Source organism: Narcine bancroftii, chromosome 14 (genome assembly GCF_036971445.1).
Source record: "Narcine bancroftii isolate sNarBan1 chromosome 14, sNarBan1.hap1, whole genome shotgun sequence".
NCBI lineage: Eukaryota > Metazoa > Chordata > Chondrichthyes > Torpediniformes > Narcinidae > Narcine > Narcine bancroftii.
Window position 1 is genome coordinate 41,562,941 of NC_091482.1, and position 12,196 is coordinate 41,575,136.

Genomic DNA, 12,196 nt, shown 5'->3' on the forward strand with positions numbered 1-12,196 from the left:
TGTCATGTGAACATGCTTAAACCTTACTTTGAGAAAATGACTGAGGAGGAGACTAGGATTCCAACCAAGGTGCTAGTTATAGAGGAAAGTAAGGAGGAGATAAGTTTCCTGGAAGGTCATGGAGCATAGAAAGTGATAAGTCCCAGGCTAGAAAATTCTATAGTTTTACAAAACTTAGATACCAAGTTAATGCATTTGACTAAATCAGAAAGGGAAGAAATGAAGACATTACTTACGAAATTTAAGGATATATTCCCAGATGTTCCAAGAAGAGCTACTGTGGCTTGTCATGATGTGGAGGTCAGTGATGTTACGCCCATTAAGAAGCATCCTTACCGAGTTAATCAGGAAAAGTGCAGATTGTTGGATCAAGAGGTGGATTATATGCTCAAAAATGACATCATCCGAAAATCAAGTTCAAATTGGAATTCACCCTGTGTTCTGGTGCCTAAGCCAGATGGCTCAATTAGGTTTTGTACAGATTATCAAAAAATAAATAGTGACAAAGACTGATGCATTCCCTATTCTCAGAATAGATGATTGTACAGATAAGGTGGGGAAGGCTAAGTTTCAAAGATTGATCTCTTAGAAGGATACTGGTGTGTTCCTTTGACAGAGAAAGGCAGGGAGATTTCTGCATTTGTTACACCTTCGGGATTGTATGAGTATAATTTTATGCCTTTCGGGATGAAAAATGCACCTGGCACATTTCAGAGAATGATTAATGCAGTGATTCAGGGTTTAGAGCACACAGGAGCCTATATCAATGATTTAATAAACAGTATGCATACATGGGAAGAACACAGGCTTGAATTTGTGCAGTTATTTCAGAGACTGGTGGACGCTCACCTCACAGTGAATTTGCACAAGAGTGAGTTTGGATATGCCACTGTAATTTAGCTGAATTATGTGGTAGGACAGGGACAGGTGGCACTGGTTGGAGCGAAAGTATTGGCTATCACTGTGTTCCCTATCCCTGGTATTAAGAAAGCTCTTTGTAGATTTCTAGGTATGATTGGCCAATACTTTTGTAAAGATTTTGTAAAAACTTTGCAGAAATTGCAGACCCATTAACAAAACTACTTGGAAAGAAAGAAAAATTTACCTGGTCAGATGGATGCCAGGAAGCGTTTCTGAACTTAAAGGCCATTTTATGCGATCAGCCTGTACTTGTGTCCCCTAACTTTGAAAAGCCATTCTCTTAGCCGTGGATGCCAGAGATGAAGCGGTTGGTGCAGAAGAAGGATGGTGATGGAGGAGAGCATCCTATTTCGTACTTCTTGAAAAAGTTTCACAACCATCAACGAAATTATTCGACCATTGAGAAGGAGTTATTAGCGTTTGTTTTTCTGTTGCAACATTTTGATGTGTATATTTGTACGGCTCAAAAACTGTTAATAATATGTACTGATCATAATCCATTAGTTTTTCTGTCTAAAATGAAAAATAAGAACGGACGGTTATTGAACTGGAGCTTAATGTTACAAGAGTAAGATTTAATTATTACATACATCAAGGGGACAGATAACATAATAGCAGATTGTTTGTCAAGATGTTAATCTGGGTAGATATGAATCTAATCACATACTTACAGTAAAAAAAAATGGAGTGTTTATTTTATTTATGTAATACTTCCATTAATTGTTAAAAATTTGTTCTTGTGGACCAAATTTTTTTTAAGCAGGGGAGGTATTACAGAGTTTTGTGTTGTGTATTAGCCTATGTGTTGTGTGGTTTTGTGTTGAAAAGTGACAGTTTGCCTTTAAGAGCCAAGGTGAAGGTGGACTGCTGAGAGAGTGGGAGACAGACTTAGCATGTGCAGAAAATGATCTAAAGGTTTCTGGACTTGGACGATAAACCACCACTGGGGGGTGCTGTGGTGTGGAAGAAGGCCCAGAGCATGAGCCTTGGTCTGGAAGACAGTTTAGAATGTTGGGATTTCAAAAAAGGATGAACATTCCGAAGGCAGCCAGAAGGATCTGGACCAAGCCAGTGGTTCCTCTCTCTGCAAGCAACACAAGAAGACAACTTCAAATTTTGTGCTCTCTCTCTCTCTCTCTCTCTCTCTCTCTCTCTCAAAGATCTTTTGGCTTCAGTTTACCAAACAAACTGAATTTTGTTTATGATCTTTGTTTCGGTTGAAATCGAAGTTTTGTGAGTCTTGTGAGTTTTGTGTTTGTTTTGTGTCTGAGTTTTTCTGTGGGCTGGTTGGAAAGATAACCTAGACTTTAATTACATATGTTATATTTAGGCTGGGGAATTTATTAGTTTTACACAGTTATAGAAATTTGCATAGTCACCAGTGGGCATTGTTATAAAAGGGGGGGATTTTGAATTAAAGTTTGAAGGTGAATTTTTGTTATTAAAGTAATTGTTATCTTTACTCCTGTGTGATATGCCTTCTTTGTGGTTGCTGGTTTGATCTTGTAACACCTCTAATGTCCAAAATATAGGTCGACCTAGTTTGTCTGAGTATCCTAGAAGGCATCTGGAAATGTATCTGGAAAGGTTGACCAAATGTTCCCCTACAGATGAAGACATATTTCCAGTTTTTGAGATCTTTGGACATGAAGGAAAAGTGTTCTCCATAAGAAGATGGTGGTATAGGTGTTAATTTTCCTATGGTCTCCCTTAGCCTAGTCAATAGTTCCTTAAGATGGTAGGGGATGAACTCCCCTTGGACCACCAACGTTGCCCTATACACAATCTCAGCAGATGAAGGTTGAAAGACCTCCTTTCAAGTTGTTCTAATGCCCATTAGTACCCAAGGCAGCTCATTAGCTCAGTTCAAGCCATATAACTGAGCCATCAAGGCTAACTTGAGATGTCAATTAAATCTTTCCACCATTCCATTAGCCTGGGGTTGATAGGCATTTGTATAATGAATTGTTGTACCAAATAAGCGAGACAAGGCAGTCCACATTGAGGAAGTAAATTGTGGTCCTCTATCTGAAGTAACGTGCCGGTAAACCAAAACGAGACACCCAGGGACTGAGGAACGCCCGAGCACAAGTGTCTATAGTGGCATCTACCATAGGCACAGCCTCAGGCCATCAAGTAAACCTGTCTATTACTGTAAAAAGATAATGGTATCCTCTTGAAACAGGAAACGGATCAACAATATCCACACAGACATGAGCAAAGTGACAAGTAACTGCTGGGAAGGACTGCAGTGGTGCCTTAATATGTCACTGAACTTTTGCTTTCTGGCAGATAATGTAGGATCTTGCCATTTGTGCCAGGTCTTTTTTTAAAAAACCGTGCCACATGAACATGTTGGAAACCATATGAACAGTCGATCTGATCGATGGATGTGAGAGACCATGCACAAAGTCGAATACTCAACGTTTCCATGATGCCGGAGCTACTGGGCGTGGGTGTCCTGTTGATATATCACAGAGAAGTAGTTTGCCATGAAGACCAAACTGCAGTCCGATAAGCATTCATCTCATGTTCATGTTCTTGGGCTGTGGCCAAAGCTGCGTAGTCAATTCCTTGATCTACGGACAAAACCTCGAGAGGAGTAGCACAGGACAGTGCATCAGCTACTACATTGTCTTTTCTGGTAAAAATGTATTATTTTTGTGGAAAATTCTGAAATGAATGGTAACTGCCGTTGTTGTTCAGCTGACCAGGGCTCTGCAACCTTGGAAAATGGAAATGTTAAGGGCTTGTGGTTGTGTACATAGAAAAATCTCTGCCCTCCAAAAAATAACGGAAGTGTTGAATAGAGAAGTAAATGGCCAAAAGCTCCTTAATTCTATATTTCTGCTTCACAAAGATGGTGGCTGAAGAATGCTAATGTCTTCCATTGTCCATTAACATATTGATGAACTGCACATCCTTCAGGCATACTGGAAGCATCTGTGGAAAGGGTGGTGGCTGCATTCAAAACTGAGTAGCTGCGTATAGTGGTATGAGTCGGCAATTCTTTCATTTCAAGAAGGTGTTTACCTCTTCAGTCCAAAGGACAGTTTTTGCATTACTTGACAATAAATTAAAAAGAAGCGTCAAGATCTGAGCTGCTCCTTGAAGAAACAGATGATAAAAATTTACCATTCCTAAGAATTTCTGCAGGCTTTTAACCGTAGCAGGTTTTCAGTATTTGGTAATGGTCTCAATTTTGGATGGTAGTGGGGTCACATCCTCCTAACTAAATTCTATGCCCCCAAAAATCAATAATTTCTTGTCCAAAAATGCATTTATTTGGATTGATTGACAGTCCAAAGTCTTGAAGACAGATAAAAAGTGTACAAAGATGTTCCTTGGTCCCACTGGCCACTAAAATGTCATTGAGATAAAGACTTTGGTCATACCACAACCTAAATGATTAAGCAGCATTCTTTAATCCAAATGGCATTCTTAAAATTTTGAACAACCCAAATGGGGTATTTATTACTGTTTTTGGTGTGATTTTCGGCTCTACTAGCACTTGGTGATAGCCACGCACCAAGACTATTTTGGAGAATATTTTTGCTCCATGGAAATTAGTCGAGAAATCTTGAATATTAGTTGCTGAATAATGATCCGGATTGGTGGCGTCGTTAAGCCGCATGCAATCTCCACATGGTCATCAACCTCCATTGTGTTTTTGGACCATGTGTAATGGGAATGACCAAGGACTGTAGGACCAATGCCTACTTCCTCCAACTTTGCAAGCTCCTCCTTAGCTAAATGCAGTTTCTCTGGCAGCAAGCAACGTGCTTTTGCATGGCTAGGTGGGCACTTAGTACAAATTTAGTGAGTAATACAGTGCTGTGCAGTGGAGGCAGAAAATTGTAGAGTAGTAATCTCAGGTGTTACAAGCCCAGAGGACACACAAACCCAGTAACAATAGATATTCACCAAGACAAGTGGTTATTTAAACAAAAGTTGCTTTTAATTATTTTTAAACATGAAAATAGAATCAAACTTTAAGTTATCACTATTGACTTATGTAACCCCCTTCTAATTCTAAGTGCACGTATATGTAATGTATGTGTGTAAATTCAGAAAAGTTCTTTGGTTCACTGTCCAATTTCACTTCTCATTCCTCCGAGTTCACTGGTTGCAGGCAATTTTTATACTGTGCACAGAATTTAACATTTATAAAGTTCACCAGGCTTTGGTGCTTGAAAGGTAAATGGTTAACGCTCAGGAAGGTTCTTGTCAGTTTTCAGAGAGAGATTTGTTGTACGATGGACACCCAGCCAAGCCACTTCAGTGTCTTGCTGATGAAACTTGCCCCTTCGGGGTTCTCCAGATGATAACCTCTTTCTTTCAGGTCAGCACAGAGTTCCTTTTTGTTTTCCTTATTCCAAATGAAACATTAGACAGCCAGTCCTCTCCTCTTGCATGAACCACAAGGGCTTTGACCAGGCTGAATCAAGCACTTACAACCCGTCTTCCACATGGAGCTTTCCACAAGCTTGCCAGCTTGTCCTTTTCCAGTCCCAGCTGCTGTTGCTGGCTGCAACACTGTAGAAGTGATCTTTGTGTGTGTGTGTGTGTGTGTGTGTGTGTGTCTCTCTCTCTCTCTCCCTCTCTCTCTGAGAGAAAGCCAGTTTGACTCTTTCTGCATGGAAATCCACATGACCTTCATAGAACAACGTTCTCTTCCAGACAATCTGCAGCTCCAACAAGATCTTTAATATGCTGCCTTTTTGTAAACAATCCATTAGTGTAGTCTCTTGGGCACTCTCCAAAGCTCTTGCAGCACTCTCCAAAGCTCTTGCAGCACTCTCCAAAGCTCTTGCAGAGACTGTTGGCCCCAACATGTTTAGCTTGGGGCAGAGCTCCAGTATTTTAAATAAGATCTGTTTTAAAGTGTTTGTATGTGACCTACTCTAACAAACCTTTCCCAATTTATCTCCCAGAAACATATCTATATACCCTGTCACTTAGGGAAATCTTCCAACAACTTGGAGAATTCAACCACTGGTCTACTTAATGTTTGGAGGTGCAGAGCAGGATATAGGTGTCTGCCAGAGGAATGGTCTGAAAAGTAGTTCCGTTTATGAGTTAAAGCCGTTTTAAATCGATGAGGAACGAATGAGCCTGAAGATAATCTGCACCAAGCAAAGGCTGGGATACAGTGCTATAATGAATGCCAAGTGTCAAGATGATCCTCGAACATGACATTCATCTTCCTGATACCAAAGGTCGGAATGTTGGAACTGTTAACTGCTCGTAGTTGCAGGTCTGGCATAGTATAGTGTGTCAAAACTGGTGGGTGGAAATACACTAACTTCTGAACCCGTGTCCACTATAAATTTTCGCTGGGACAGTTGATCCCATAGATACAGTAGGCGTGCAGGTTTTTCGCCAACTGCTGCACCCTTACTGGCGGTTGGCCAGAGCATTTCCTACAAACAAACAGGGTGTAAGGTACTTGTGGGTATTTACTCCCCAACGCCTGTGATATAACACCAAGACCAGGTGACCACAGGATTCTTACCCATTTTGGGACGTTGTATGTTTGTAGGGAGTGCTGTGTTAAGAGCACTAGAGTGTGACATGGGGTCAAGAGTAGAGGGGATGATTGCGCAGACTTGTTTTTCCTTGCTATCTTTTTTAGCCAACCATAGAACATCTGGTTCTGCTGCTACAGCTCTTGGGTCTTCAAATGAACACTTGGATAACGCCTAATATCATCTGGCATTCGTTCTAAAAAGAGCTGCTCAAATAGCAGATTGAAATTTTCACCAGATGCCAGGAACATCATTTCAGCCATTAGTTCTGAAGGGGTGCAGTCTCCCAACCCATTGAAGTGTAGTAGTTTGGCTGTTCTTTCCCTATAGGACATAACATACACCCGCAATAAAGTGCTTTTAAAGCGTCATACTTGCTGGAATGTGGTGAGTCCCGCAGGAAGTCGCCAACCCTCTTAGGACCGGCCTGGTCCAGGGCACTGACAAAATGGTAATAATGAGTGGTGTCCAACTCTACTTTGGGAAGGTGAAATTGTGCTTCAGCCTGCTGGAACCACAGTTCAGGCTCAGCTGTCCAGGAAGGTGGTAGCTTCACAGTGTCGATTGCAGAGTCCACATTTGTCCAAAATTAAGTTTTGGACTCGTCGGGGTCACCAATTGTAGCCACTGGAATTGCAGTGGATATGATGAAATAACCACACAAGGCATTTCTTCAGTGAATCAAATGGATTTACTGTTCAGAACGCGCGCAACCTTTTAAAAGCCCAAATTATGCACCAAACACGCGTTGACATCGTCACACGCTGATGTCACATAGCCGGTTTAATGCCTTCTGGGAGTTGTAGAGCTGCCATAGCACTGCAACACATCTCCAGTGTCTGCAAATGTAGGTTCAATAACATTATGTATCAGGGTCACACTAACTTTTAAGGCAGATTTAAATTAAACCATACCTTGTAAGATATGTCCCAGAGAAATTTCTTCTGGTTCCATCAGGTCGAGCCTGTGTTCTTGGGTACATGAAGTTTCTTAGAAACATTACAGCACAGAAAACAGGCCATTTGACCCTTCTAGTCTGTGCTGAAGCATCATTCCACTAGCCCCATTGACGTGCGTCCACTCCATAACACTCCAGACCACTCACATCCATGAATCTATCACATTTATTCTTAAACCTCAAGAGTGAGCAAGCATTTACCATGTCAGATGACAGCTCATTCCACACTTCCACCACGCTATAAACGAAAAAGTTCCCCCTAAACCTTTCCCCATTCATCCTAAACCCATATCCTCTTGTATTTATCTTTCCCAATCTAAGTGGAAAGAGCCAACTCGCATTTACTCTGTCTATATCCCTCATAATTTTGTCAGCCTCTGTCAAATCTCCCCTCATTCTGCAAGGAATAAAGTCCTAACCTGTTTAATCTTTCCCTGTAACTCGACTCTTGAAGAATCGGCAATATCCTAGTAATTCCCAGATCCCTTTGTACCTCAGCACTCCTCAATGCCCTACCCTTTATCATGCATGTTCTACCTTGGTTTGTCCTTCCAAAATGCAACATTCCTTACTTGTCTGCATTACATTCCATCTGCTATTTTTTTGGTCCATTTTTCCAGTTGATCCAGATGCTGCTACAAGCTTTGAAAGCCTTCCTCACTGTCCACAACACCTCCAGTCTTAGAGTCATCAGCAAACTTGGTGATCCAATTTCCCACATTATCATCCAGATCACTGAAAAGGACAAAAAAAAACAACAATGATCACTGAGGCAAACCACTAATCACAGGTCTCCAGTATGAGGAATCACTCACTACCATTCTCTGTCTTCTCCTATTCAGCCAATTTCGAATCCAGTTTACAACCTTCTGAATTAATCTCCCATGTCGGATCTTATCAAAGGCTTTACTAAAGTCTATGTGGACAACATCCACAGCCTTTCCTTCATCTACTTTCTTGATAACCTCCTCTAAGAATGTAAGATTTCTTAAATACAACCCATCATGCACAAAGCCATGCTTAATCAGATCTTGGCTGTTCAAATACTTGTATATCCGATGTCTCAGAAAACCCTCCAGTAATTTACCCACGACTGGCATCAGGCTTACTGGCCTGTAATTTCCTGTTTTACTTTTGAACCTTTTTTAAAAACAACAGAACAACACGAGCTACTTTCCAATCCTCTGGCACCTCACCTGTGGCAAAGGATATTTTAAATATTTCTGCCAGGACCCCTACAATTTCTACACTAATCTCCCTTAAGGTATTTCAGCATCTATACAAATCTGAATTTCCTGATAAATCTATTTCAATAGATAGATTCTTGCAACAATTGAATATTCCCAAAATATCAGCAGAGGGTCAAAACTTGTTGGAAGCTCCAATGTCAGAGTTAGAAATTTCCCAAGCTATTTCTTCTCTTCAACCTGGCAATGCCCAAAGTCTGGATGGCTTTATGGTGGCATTTTAAAAATCATTTATTAATTTATTTGCCTCTCAATTATTTGAAAATTCCGTCTTTTCTGGGACCTTAATGGCAACTTTTTGTGAAGCGTCAATTTCATTGATTCCTAAAAAAAGAAAAAGCTCTGACTGAATGCACTTCCTTTTGGACAATTACTTTGCTGAATGTAGATTTTAAGGTTATTTCTAACATTTTGTTGGTAGGTTGCAAAATATCCTACCCTCTGTTATATCTAAAGATCAGATTGGATTTATTAAAGGTCACTATTCACATTTTAACATCCATTGATTATTGAACATTATTTATTCCCCTTTGGACATAATTCCAGAATGTGTAGTTTCTCTAGATGCTGAAAAGACTTTTGATAGAGTGGAGTGGAACATTAAACCCCGCACCTTCCCCATCTCTATAAAGGCCACCCCCCTCGTCTCTGTAAACCCCTACCTCCCTGTCCCTGTGAAACTCCCCATCTCTGCAAATTCCCCCTTCCCTGTATCTGTAAACCTCCTCCCCATCATTGTAAACCCCCCTCCCCAATCTCTGTAAACCCACCCTTCCCCATATCTGTATCTCACCTCCCCTTCTCTGTAGCCCCCTCCCAGTCTCTGTAACCCCCCCCGCCCCCTCTGGAAACCCCAACTAACCATCACTGCAACGGCCCTTCCCCATCTCTATAATCCCCCCTCCTCATCTCCACAATCCCCAATCCGTCTTTGCAACCCCCCACCTCCCCAGTTTTATAAGACCCCTGTCTCTGTAAATGCCCACATCTCTGTAAAACCCCTCCCCATCTATGTAACCCCAATCTCCCCTATCTCTGGAAACCCCTTCCCCATCTCTGTAACCCCACCTTCCCAGTCTCTGTAAACTCCCCCATCTAAGTAAACCCCATCTCCCCTATCTCTGGAAACTCCGATCTCTGTAATGCCCCGATCCCAGTCTCTGTAGTACCCCCCTCCATCTCTGTAAAACCCCCTGCCCGTCTCTTTATCCCTACCTCCCACACTCTGAAACCAAGCCTCCCCCTCTCTGAAACCCAGCCTCCCCCTCTCTGAAACCCAGCCTCCCCCTCTCAGAAACCCAGCCTCCCCCTCTCAGAAACCCAGCCTCCCCCTCTCAGAAACCCAGCCTCCCCTCTCAGAAACCCAGCCTCCCCCTCTCAGAAACCCAGCCTCCCCCTCTCAGAAACCCAGCCTCCCCCTCTCTGAAACCCAGCCTCCCCCTCTCTGAAACCCAGCCTCCCCCTCTCTGAAACCCAGCCTCCCCCTCTCTGAAACCCAGCCTCCCCCTCTCTGAAACCCAGCCTCCCCCTCTCTGAAACCCAGCCTCCCCCTCTCTGAAACCCAGCCTCCCCCTCTCTGAAACCCAGCCTCCCCCTCTCTGAAACCCAGCCTCCCCCTCTCTGAAACCCAGCCTCCCCCTCTCTGAAACCCAGCCTCCCCCTCTCTGAAACCCAGCCTCCCCTTCTCTGAAACCCAGCCTCCCCCTCTCTGAAACCCAGCCTCCCCCTCTCTGAAACCCAGCCTCCCCCTCTCTGTAAACACCCCTCAGTCACTGTAAACCACCCTCCTAGTCTCTGTAAACCCCTGCCTCCCTGTCCCTGTAAAACTCCCCGTCTCTGTAAACCTCCTCCTCATCTCTGTAAACCCACCCTCCCCATCTCTGTAACCCTCCTGCCCGTCTCTGTTAAACCCCTCCCCGTCTCAACCCACCTGTCTCTGTAACATCCCATCTCTGTAACCTCCTTCCCTGTCTCTGGAAACTCCCCCTCCCTTGTCTCTGGAACACCCCTGCCACCGTGCTCTGTAACCACCCCCCCCCCCCCCACCCTGGCAAACCCAACTCCCCGTCTCTGGAAACTGCCCACCCTGTTTCAAATTCCCACCTTCATCTCTGTAAAAAAAACTATGTCCGTCTCTGAAACCCAGCCTCCCCCTCTATAAACCCCCTCCCTGTCTCTGTAAACCCCACCTCCCCTGTCTCTGGAACACCCCCCCCCACGTCTCATAAAAACCCCTCCTCATCTCTGGAAACCGCCCACCCCGTCTCTGTTTAGCCCCGTCTCTGTAAACCCACCCTTCCCTGTATCTGTAACACATCCCTCCGCATCTTTGTAAACCCCCCCTTCCCTTTCTCTGTAACCCCTTGGTCGCTGTAAACCACCCTTCCCGTCTCTGTATACCCCCGCCTCCCTGTCTCTGTTACTCCCCTCCCCATTTCTGTACAATCCCCTCCCCATTACTGTACACCCCCCTTCTCTGTAACACCCCCTTCCCCATCTCTTTAACATCTCCCTCTTCCTGTCTCTGTAACGCCCCATCTCTGTAAACCACCATCCTCATCTCCGTAACCGCCCTCTCCCCGTCTCTGAAAAACCCCAACTCCAAAACCTCCCCTCCGTTTCCATAAACCACCAAACTCGTCTCCGTAACCTCCCACTCCCCGTCTCCGTAACCCCCCCTCCCATTCTGTAAACCCAACCCTCCCCATCTCTGTAAGCCCCTCTCCCCATCTCTGTAAGCCCCTCTCCCCATCTCTGTAAGCCCCTCTCCCCATCTCTGTAAGCCCCTCTCCCCATCTCTGTAAGCCCCTCTCCCCATCTCTGTAAGCCCCTCTCCCCATCTCTGTAAGCCCCTCTCCCCATCTCTGTAAGCCCCTCTCCCCATCTCTGTAAGCCCCTCTCCCCATCTCTGTAAGCCCCTCTCCCCATCTCTGTAAGCCCCTCTCCCCATCTCTGTAAGCCCCTCTCCCCATCTCTGTAAGCCCCTCTCCCCATCTCTGTAAGCCCCTCTCCCCATCTCTGTAAGCCCCTCTCCCCATCTCTGTAAGCCCCTCTCCCCATCTCTGTAAGCCCCTCTCCCCATCTCTGTAAGCCCCTCTCCCCATCTCTGTAAGCCCCTCTCCCCATCTCTGTAAGCCCCTCTCCCCATCTCTGTAAGCCCCTCTCCCCATCTCTGTAAGCCCCTCTCCCCATCTCTGTAAGCCCCTCTCCCCATCTCTGTAAGCCCCTCTCCCCATCTCTGTAAGCCCCTCTCCCCATCTCTGTAAGCCCCTCTCCCCATCTCTGTAAGCCCCTCTCCCCATCTCTGTAAGCCCCTCTCCCCATCTCTGTAAGCCCCTCTCCCCATCTCTGTAAGCCCCTCTCCCCATCTCTGTAAGCCCCTCTCCCCATCTCTGTAAGCCCCTCTCCCCATCTCTGTAAGCCCCTCTCCCCATCTCTGTAAGCCCCTCTCCCCATCTCTGTAAGCCCCTCTCCCCATCTCTGTAAGCCCCTCTCCCCATCTCTGTAAGCCCCTCTCCCCATCTCTGTAAGCCCCTCTCCCC

At 44.7% G+C, this 12,196-nt stretch overlaps 1 protein-coding gene across 10 annotated transcripts in view; it reads right to left on the bottom strand.

Annotated features, from left to right (window-relative positions):
* Positions 1 to 12,196, bottom strand: part of LOC138749504 (uncharacterized) — a 32,007-nt gene that overhangs the window by 18,767 nt on the left and 1,044 nt on the right. For 4 of the 10 annotated variants that reach the window (XM_069910921.1, XM_069910919.1, XM_069910925.1 and 1 more), the window contains exons 2-4: positions 7,980 to 8,142; positions 1,106 to 1,434; positions 237 to 448 (exon numbers count right to left, since the gene is read on the bottom strand). The exons of 1 other annotated variant lie outside the window; for it this stretch is intronic. The gene's annotated coding sequence lies outside the window, so the exon portion shown is untranslated. The remainder of the gene's footprint in view (positions 1 to 236; positions 449 to 1,105; positions 1,435 to 7,979; positions 8,143 to 12,196) is intronic. 5 more of the 10 variants (XM_069910922.1, XM_069910928.1, XM_069910926.1 and 2 more) reach the window with 3 other exon arrangements.